Source organism: Carcharodon carcharias, chromosome 1 (assembly GCF_017639515.1).
Source record: "Carcharodon carcharias isolate sCarCar2 chromosome 1, sCarCar2.pri, whole genome shotgun sequence".
NCBI classification, from domain to species: domain Eukaryota; kingdom Metazoa; phylum Chordata; class Chondrichthyes; order Lamniformes; family Lamnidae; genus Carcharodon; species Carcharodon carcharias.
In genome coordinates this window covers 2,293,946-2,304,295 of record NC_054467.1, presented here as the reverse complement: position 1 = coordinate 2,304,295, position 10,350 = coordinate 2,293,946, and positions in this window count along the sequence as shown.

The following is a 10,350-nucleotide window of genomic DNA, read 5'->3' as shown; positions in this document are numbered from 1 at the left end:
GAGTGTCTGTTCTCATACCTGATCGGTAGGTGATTTTTTTTTAGCAGTATCACAATTTCCTTTTCCAATATAGTCAATGCAGGACAGTTTACAATGTGCCCAGATACCTTTTTATAATCTGGATGTCTCTCTACAATACCGTTAACTCATCATCAACTGCTTAATTGTCCTACCCCAGGAGATTTAAGTTTGACTAGCCTAGAGTGATGGAATTAGAATCTCCACCCTATCTCATCAACAAACCTAGGAATAGCAGGAGGCTATTTAGTCCCTTGAACTCTTTTTGGCCTTTCATTGAGATCATGGCTGATTTGCAACCTAACTTCATATACTCACCTTTGTCCCATATTCCTTCATACCTTTGGATAACAAGAATCTATAAATATCAGATTTGAAATTAATAATTGATCTAGCATTAATTGCCATTTATGAAAGGGGTTCCAAACTTCTACCACCCTTTGTGTGTAAAAGTGTTTTCTAATTTCACACCTAAATGGTTTGGCTCTAGATTTTAGATCATGCCTTCTTGTCTTTGACTCTCCAACTAGCGGGAATAGTTCCCTTAATATCTTAAAAACTTTGATCAAATTGTAAGCCATTTTAGATACCCTCAAATAAGACCATTAGACATAGGAACAGAAGTAGGCCATTTGGTCCATCAAGTCTGCTCCATCATTCAATGAGATCATGACTAATCTAATAACCTTAACTCAACTCTCTTGCCTTTTCCCCTGTTCATGTTAGGAATAACAGAAAACCATAATCAATTGTCACTGTTTAATTATTAGTCCAGATTTTCCAATCTCCGGATTGGACATATGACCCAAGATGCACGCCGGGACCCCGCAGAAATCCCCATGTGTGGACCTCTGTGGGAATTGCCTGGGAAGTTTGAACTTCCGACAGCAATTCCCCTGCTCCTCTGGACCCTCCACAAAAGTCTCTGACAGTGAGCTAGGACAGTGTTCCGTGGGACTTTAGTTAAATTAACCTGGTCTAACTTCTGGGTAACTAGAAATCACTCCCCGACCCGACTACCCCTCCCGAACACATTAACCCCTAACTACCCAACTTCTGTCACTAGACCTGACTACCCTCCCTGACTGAATGCACCTACGCACCTCACACACCTCACATGCTTCAACTATCTGCCACCCCACCTACCTAATACCTTTCCCACCCACCACTCTATCGACCTACCACCCCTCCCGTAAAAAAGTGGCAAGCCCTGTCTTTGCCCCTGACACTATAGCGCTGCAGTTGAACACTTCAATGGATTGTGCTTTCCCCCTTTCTGGAGAAGCTGGGCTCAGAAGACCTGGCAAGAAATGCAGAGCAGCGTCCATCAGGGAGGTCAAAAGTTCAAGCGGAGCAGCAATCCAACCATGATTGTCACTCTGGGGAAGTTCCAGGCCATCAGCTCATATTAGTTAATCTCATGTTCCATTGTTAAATCTGCTTCCACCACCCTTTCAAAAAAGGCAGCACATTTCAAATTACAACAGATACATAATTAGCCAAGTCCACAAATAGCCATAGGCATCTCTGCCCATTAGAGAGACCCCTTTGGTTATATATAGCTTGAGGGGGACTACTCTGCAAGTGTGGGGCAAGGTGAGGAGGTAGGCCTCCACGAACTACCACAACAACTCAGTACCTAAAAAAAAACTATTCTCCTCATCTAATCACCTCAAATCTGTGCCTGCAGGTTAACCACCCCGTGCTGTTTTATAACAATAGGGGTATCAATGCCATGTTGGGGTTAATATCAGGACTACTGACTAAGTAATTTCATTTTTTATAAAAATTTAATTACATAAAATTATATTCTCTAAATTTTTCTGTTACTTTTAGGGATTGAATTCCACATCATTGAACATTCTGTAAAATCACTAATGAAGCAGCCTTTATTTTATCTATGTATTTTTGCCTATGTATTTAACTTTTTTACCACTTACTATTATTAGTGCCAGGAATGCACAGTAAGATTGCATGCAAGATACACAAATGTTATATCTTGTATCTAGCAGTACTGGAAGGTGAATAACTGCAAAAATGAAAAAACCTAAAAGGTGTGACAATATTCACAAGTTACCAATTAGTATTAAATTATAATTTCACTTGGGAAGACCATAGCTGCTGGGTGTAAAAACTGGAAATACTAGACTGGCATTTAGATCCAGGCTGTTCAGGGGCGATGTCAGGAAGCACTTCTTCATACAAATGCTAGTGAAAGTCTTTATCTCCATTTCCCAGAAAAGCTGTTGATACTGGGGATCAACTGAAAATTTCAAAAATGAGGTTAAGTAATTTTGTTGGGTAAGGGTATTAAGAACCCAGATGCATTCATGGAGTTAAGATACAGATCAGCTGTGATGAAACTGAATGGTGGAACAGGCTCAAGGGACTGAATGGCCTCCTTCTGTTCCGAAGGTTTATTGAGCATGTTCATTGGAAACTGTTGTTGTTGTGCGGATAAAACAGATTAGGATGAGTTTTATTTTGCATTAACCAGTATTGTATATAAGATAGTCACAAATAAATCCAATCAGGAATTCACCAGAAATCTCTTTACTCAGATAGTGGTGAGAATGTGGAAGTCGCTCCCATGGGGCGTGGTTGAGGTGAACAGTATCGATGCATTTAAGGGGAAGCTAGATTTTTTAAAAATTCATTTATGGGATGTGGGTGTCACTGGCTGGGCCAGCATTTGTTGCCCATCCCTAATTGCCCTTGAGAAGGTGGTGGTGAGCTGCCTTCTTGAACCGCTGCAGTCCATGTGGTGTCGGTACACCCACAGTGCTGTTAGGGAGGAAGTTCCAGGATTTTGATCCAGTGACAGTGAAGGAACAGTGATATATTTCCAAGTCAGGATGTTCTCATCTATCTGCTGCCCTTGTTCTTCTAGATGGTAGTGGTCATGGGTTTGGAAGGTGCTGTTGAAGGAGCCTTGGTGAATTCCTGCAGTGCATCTTGTAGATGGTACACACTGCTGCTACTGTGCATCGGTGATGGAGGGAGTGAATGTTTATGGATGCGGTGCCAAATAAGCAGGCTACTTTGTCCTGGACGATGTCAAGCTTCTTGAGTGTTGTTGGAGCTGTATTCATCCAGGCAAATGAGGAGTATTCCATCACACTCCTGACTTCTGCCTTGTAGATGGTGGACAGGCTTTGGGGAGTCAGGAGGTGAGTCATTTGTCACATGATTCCCAGCCTCTGAACTGCTCTTGTATCCATAGTATTTATATGGCCAGTCCAGTTCAGTTTCTGGTCAATGGTAACCCCCAGGATGTTGATAGTGGGGGATTCAGTCATGGTAATGCCATTGAACATCAAGGGACATGGTTAGATTTTCTCTTGGAGATGGTCATTGCCCAGCACTTGTGTGGCACGAATGTTACTTGCCACTTGTCAGCCCAAGCCTGGATATTGTCCAGGTCTTGCTGCATTTTGACATGGACTACTTCAGTATCTGAGGAGTCATGAATGGTGCTGAAGATTGTGCAATCATCAACGAACATCCCCACTCCTGACCTTCTGATGGAAGGAAGGTCATTGATGAAGCAGCTGAAGATGGTTGGGCCGAGGACACTACCCTGAGGAACTCTTGCAATAATGTCCTGGAGATAGGATGACTGTCCCCCAACAACCACAGCCATCTTCCTTTATGCTAGGTATGACTCCAACCAGCAGAGAGTTTTCCCCCTGATTCCCATTGACTCCAGTTTTGCAAGGGCTCCTTGATGCCACATTCAGTCAAATGCTGCCATGATGTCAAGGGCAGTCATTCTCACCTCACCTCGGGAGTTTAGTCTTTTGTCCATGTTTGAACCAAGGCTGTAATGAGATCAGGAGCTGATCTCATTTGGCGGAACCCAAACCGGGCATCAGTGAGTAGGTTAGTGCTAAGCAAGTGCCGCTCGATAGCACTGTTGATGACCCCTTCCATTATTTTACTGATGATTGAGAGTAGATTGATGGGGCAGTAATTGGCCGGGTTGGATTTGTTCTGCTTTTGTGTACAGGACATACTTGGACAATTTTCCACATTGCCGGGTAGATGCCAGTGTTGTAGCTGTACTGGAACAGCTTGGCAATGGGTGCAGCAAGTTCTGGAGCACAAGTCTTCAGTACTATTGCTGGAATATTGTCAGGACCCATAGCCTTTGCAATATCCAGTGCCGTCAGCCATTTCTTGATATCACATGGAGTGAACCGAATTGGCTGAAGATGGTTACAAATGTTTCAGCCTTTTCTTTTGCACTGAGGATGGGGATATTTGTGGAGCCTCCTCCTCCAGTGAGTTGTTTAATTATCCACCACCATTCATGATTGTATGTGGCAGGACTGCAGAGCTTAGATCTGATTCATTGGTTGTGGGATTCCTTAGCTCTGTCTATCACTTACTGCTTATGCTGTTTGGAATGCAAGTAGTTCTTTGTTATAGCTTCACGAGGTTGATACCTTATTTTAGTTATGCCTGTTGCTGCTCCTGGCATGCCCTCCTGCACTCTTCATTGAATCAGGGTTGATCCCCTGGCTTGATGGTAATGGTAGAGCGGGGGATATGCTGGGCCATGAGGTTGCAGATTGTGTTTGAGTACAATTCTGCTGCTGCTGATGGCCCACAGCGCCTCATGGGTGCCCAGTCTTGAGTTGTTAGGTTTGTTCGAAATCTATCTCATTTAGCACGGTGATAGTGCCACACAACACGATGGAGGGTATCCTCAATATGAAGGCGGGACTTTGTCTCCACAATGATTGTGCAGTGGTCACTCCAGCTGATACTGTCATGGACAGATGCATCTGCGGCAGGCAGGTTGGTGAGGAAGAGGTCAAGGATGTTTTTCCCTCTTGTTGACTCCCTCACCACCTGCCGCAAACCCAGTCTAGCAGCTATGTCCTTTTGGACTTGGCCAGCTCGGTCAGTAGTGGTGCTCCCGAGCCACTCTTGGTGATAGACATTGAAGTCTCTCACACAGACTACATTCTGTGCCCTTGCCTCCCTCAGTGCTGTCAATTAGCTACTTATGGGCCTCAATTGGGGTAAGGACAGGCTTCCCATCCGAGGCCTTGGTTGCCCCAGCGTAAAATTGCTATGTGGTCAGGGCAGGTGGGAACCCAGCGGGAATCCCATCCTGTCGATTTCACACTCCCACCCCATCTAAAAACCGATGGGGGAGAGGTGGGGGGGGTGGGGGGCGCATAAAATTCAGGCCTAGGTCCAGTATAGCCTGCTCTATGGTTGGCTCCAGAATGACCTGTTCCAAGAAACTATCCTGAAAACATGAACTCCTTATCCAGGCTGCCTTTGCCCATCTGATTTTTCCAGTCAATAGGTAAACTAAAATCCTCCATGATTGTTGCCATACCTTTCTGAGAAGCTCCCATTATTTCATCCTTTATACTCCATTCTACCATGTGGGTACTGTTAGGGGCCTGTACACCACTCCCACAAGTGACTTCTTGCCTTTCTCGTTTCTCTTCTCTATGCAAACTGCTTCTACAACCTTGTTTCATGAATACAGGTCATCCTTCTCTATTGTGCTAATACTATCATTAATTTACAGAGCCACCCCTCCATCTTTTCCTAATTTCCTCTCCTTCCTAAATGCATGTACCCTTCAATATTCAGGTCCCAATTTAAGTCATCCTGCAGCCATGGCTCTGTAATGGCTATCGGATCATACTTACTTTTTTCTATTTGAGCTATCAGTTCATCTGTTTTGTTTTGAATGCTACATGCATTCAGATATAGAGCCTTTAATTTTGTCCTTTTATTATTTTTGTAACATCTAGCCTTATCTGCTGATTTACTCTTAGATTTGTTCTCTCTCCTCTTCCTGTTACAGTCTGTTTATCATTTCCCAGATTAATATCTTTCTCTCTTGCCTCGTCTCTACTCTTTCATTTACCACATCTTCCCAAATTTGATCTCTTACGGCCACTATTTAGTTTAAAACCCTCTCTACTTCCCTGGCTACACGGCTCAATAGAGCATCGGCCCCAGCACGGTTCAGGTGTAGATAGTCCCAATGGTGCAACCCCACTTCCCCCAGTACTGGAGCCAGTGCCCCATGAACTGGAATCAGTCTTTGTGCCACAATTCATTTCTCTAATCTTATTTGCCCTATGCTAACTTGCATGTGGCTCAGGTAATAATCCAGGGATTATTACATTTGAGGCTCTGCTTCTTAATTTGATGCCTAGTTTTTCATACTGACTAAGCAGAACCGATTTCCTTGTCCTACCTATGTCATTGATATCTACATGGACCACGATGACCAGGTCCTCTTCTCTCCCATTCCAAGTTCTCCAGCCCTGACAGATGTCCTGAACCCTAGCACCGGGCAGGCAACACAGCCATCTGGACACTCGCCCTTTGCTACAGGGAACAGTGTCAATCCCCCTCACTATACTGTCCTCTACTGCCACTACATCCCCTTTTACTTCCCCCACTTGAATGGCTTCCTGTGCCACAGTCAGATTGCTCATCCACCCTGCAGTCCCCACTCTCATCAAACAAGCTGAAAAAACCTCAAACCTGTCAGACAATGGCAAAGGTGGAAGCTCCTGCAAACTTGCCCTCTGGGTCTCCTTACCTGCCCCAGCTGCAGTCACACCTTCCAGTCTGTGACCACTGACCAAATCAGAAGACCCTATCCTAAGGGCTGTGACCACCTCCTGGCACAAAGTGTCCTTGTAACTTTCCCCTTCCCTGATGCATCACACTGTCTGCAGCTCAGCCTCCAGCTCAATGACTCTGAGCCAAAGCTCCTCAAGCCGCAAGCACTTACTGCAGACATGTATGCCCTGGATCACAATGGCATCCAGGAGTCCCACATGCTGCAGACTTGAAACATCACCTGTCCTTCCATCTTTAATGTGTTTTAATTAACTACTTAGTTCTTTTATTCAATTAATTATTTTTGAACATACAAAATAGAAGCAGAAGTAGGCCATTCGGCCCTTTGAGCCTGCTCCTCCATTCAATAAGATTATGGCTAATCTGTTTTTGTTTTGAATTCCACGTTCCCATCTGCTCCTGATAATCTCCTCCAGCTCTACAACTCTTGCGATCTCTGTGTTCCTCCAATTCTTGCCTTTGATCCCCTTGCCTAACAGGAATCTATCTACCTCCACCTTAAAAATATTCAATAACCCCGCCTCCACTGCCTTCTGAGGCAGATAGCTCTTTTTTAATAAATGTTATTAACCTTACTACTAGTTCGTATACTATTTTAAACCTTAGGAATAGAATAGACCTTAACCACTTACCAGATATTCACCAAACAGCTAGCTTCTACCCCTCTAGTAGAGTAAGAACTAATTTCTACAGGGTGAAAAAGTTAGGAAAAGCGAAGGTACACCTCTTTCCCCTCTTCCCCTAACTCCCTCACTCACCCAACTCCCAGCACTCATGTTCAAAGTTGCACTCCTGTGCAAAGTCACACCGAGTGGCCTGTATTTATATGCTCTAAAAGTAGCTCAGCCCCAGGTATAGAAAAAACTGTTTAAGCTAGTTTCCTGAATTAACATCAACCACTCTCTAGTGGAGAGCTTGTATATCCCTGCTTAAGCCTGGACGAAATTTAGAATTTAAACAGTAAATTTCATTTAGATGTTAAATGTTTAACTCAAACAAAATTAAATCTTTAGAACGAGACTAAGATTCCCTCACTCACCCAACTCCCAGCGCTCTTGTTCAAAATCGCACTCCTGTGCTCAATGGTCGGGTGATTAAAATTGGGGATGTTCAAGAGGCAAGAATTGGAGGAACACAGAGATCTCAGAGGGTTGTAGAGGGTTGGAGGAGATTACAGAGATAGGGAGAGTTTAGGTTATGCGGGGATTTGAAAACAAGAATGAGAATTTTAAATTTAAGGGGCTGTTGGATCAGGAGCTAATGTAGGTCAGCATGCACAGGGGGTGATGTGAGAATGGGACTTGGAGCAAGTTAGAAAACAGGCAATAGGATTTTAGATGAGCTTAAGTTTTTGTAGAGCAGAGGAAGTGAAGCCAACCAGGAGAGTATTGGAATAGTCAAGTCTGAAGGTAACAAAGGCATAGATGAGCATCTCAGCAGCTGAAGCAACAGCAATGTTGATCAATATTATGTAAGTGAAAAATTGCTTGGTGATGAAATAGATAAGTGATCACAGGCTCATCTTGGAGCCAAATAAGAGAGCAAGTTTGCAAATGGTCTGATTCTTAACTTTGCATGCTTCTAGATGTGAAATGACGGTGCTCTGTAATGTCCACAACAGTTTCTGATATTCATTGTCCCACAGTCACTACACAGACTAGCCACTACACACAAAGGATGGAACTTTTTGTGCCCACTGGCGTCAGGCGTGTTTGGTGGCATGAGCAGACAATATAGCAAAAAGACCAAAAATTGGTTTCATGACGTCATGAGACCAGTTTGCAATCATCCACTCTGCCCATCAATGGCGGGCCACGTTTCGTGCCATTGGACATCAGGAACCTCACCGTAGTACATCTGGATATCATTATAAACCCAGCTCACTGGAGTCATTCCCCCCACCGCCACCCCCCCCCCCACACACACACACACACACACACACACACTGGATCATCCGAGCACATCGGCAGGAAAACACAGCGATGCAGAACACATCTTGAGAAGTGTGACATGCAGAAGTCAGGATTTACCGTCAGGGCCATGCTCACATCAAGGACTTCCGAGGAGCAGAAGGTACTGGAGCCCAGCAGCAATGGGATCCTGGAGGAACATCCATGGCATGCTGGGTGGATTCTCAAGGACATGGCTCCGCTGTGAAGCAGCTCACGGAATGTGGAAAGTTACCGTTAAGGGTCTGTTCACAACGGATGATGGTCGTGCAGGTGAAGAGGAAGGCCCAGCTGCACTTGGGAGAAGAAGATGGACCGGGGACGGTAGGAGAGGGAGGTCTAGCTTTGACTGGGAGAGGAAGATGGGTCAGGGGGTGGTGGGTGAGGTTGGGAGGGGGGAAACAAAAGTGTTGGGGGGGGGTGAGGTTGGGAGGGGGAGAACAAAGGTGTCGGGAGTGTGGTGGGGAGCACTGGGTAACAGGGGAGAAGACGGCAAGTGGGGAGGTAGGTGTAAGGGGAGAGGAAGGGGTAAGGGAAGGAGTTCCAAGGGGGGGAAGCAGTCTAGAGTCCAGAGGGGGGAATATCCAGGTGACTGTGCAAGGCAGGACTTTGTTGAGGCCACGATTGCCTTCTGGGGAGCAAACTGAGGGTGGGTGTGGTAAGCAGGAATGGTGAGGATGAGCAAGGGCAGAGTGAGGTGGGAGGGTGGGAGGGTGAAGGTGCCACTGTAGTGGTAGAAGGGATAGTGAGGGTGGTTGGTGAGGACTCAGAGGCAGACATGGACCCTGGGGGTGGGAAGGTGCAGGTTGGGGAAATGAATGTGAACGGGGGTGGGATTTTCGGGAAGGAAAGGAACGTGCATGTTCATCCGGGCACCCCAAAAGAAAAGGATTGTGGCTGGTAGGTGACAGTGGAGAGGTGGAAGGTGATGCCAGGGGCGTCGACAATGATGGAGGAAAGGAAATGGGCAACTGGGGGAGGGGAAAGGTGGGGGGAGCTGAAGAAAAACGTTAGACACACCATGCTTGCTGAATTGAGAGTGAAATAAGAGTCGTGGTGGGTGAGAACAGGTTCTCCATGCGAGTGTCCAGGTTCAGAAACAGTTACAGAGAGGGATCAGATCCAGGAGCCAATCATGCCAGAGTCTTAGGATGGTGGTGAGGGCTGTTCAATGGAATTGGAACAAAGAGAAGAAATGGAAAGTTAACCATGAGGCAGCTGAGGATGATCTTGGGTTCTGACGGAGGTGTGTAGAGACCTCAGGTATGAGTGGTGTGTATCACAGAGTCTGGTGTGCCAGCAGAGGAGCAAGAGACAGCGTGGGTCAAACTGGAGCAACAAGAATTGCGATGGCCAACCAGAGTGATGGGGAGATCCAGGGGATCAGTGCAGATAAGGAACAGCTGTAGGAGGGTAAGGAGTACACAAGACTGGAACATCAGCTAGAGTCTGAGGAGACACTCGCAGTCCACCAAGCAATGATGGAAGAGTTCTGAAGAACTGGTGGGACAGAAGTGACTGTAGGGAGCAAGAAGGTAATGGGAGATCATTTATCAATCTGGCAGCAGGATGGAAACCTAGAGGAATGGATTGGACCTGACTCTGCAGAGGGAGAGAAATTCCCAGAAGGAGCTGAAACAGCAGAACCAGGCCAGGAAGTGGAATTCCCGTTGCAAACTGCTTGGATAATCCTGGAGATGATTTCACAAACAGACTTGAGAAAGTCAAACAGCCTTTTGTGTTCCTCTGTAAT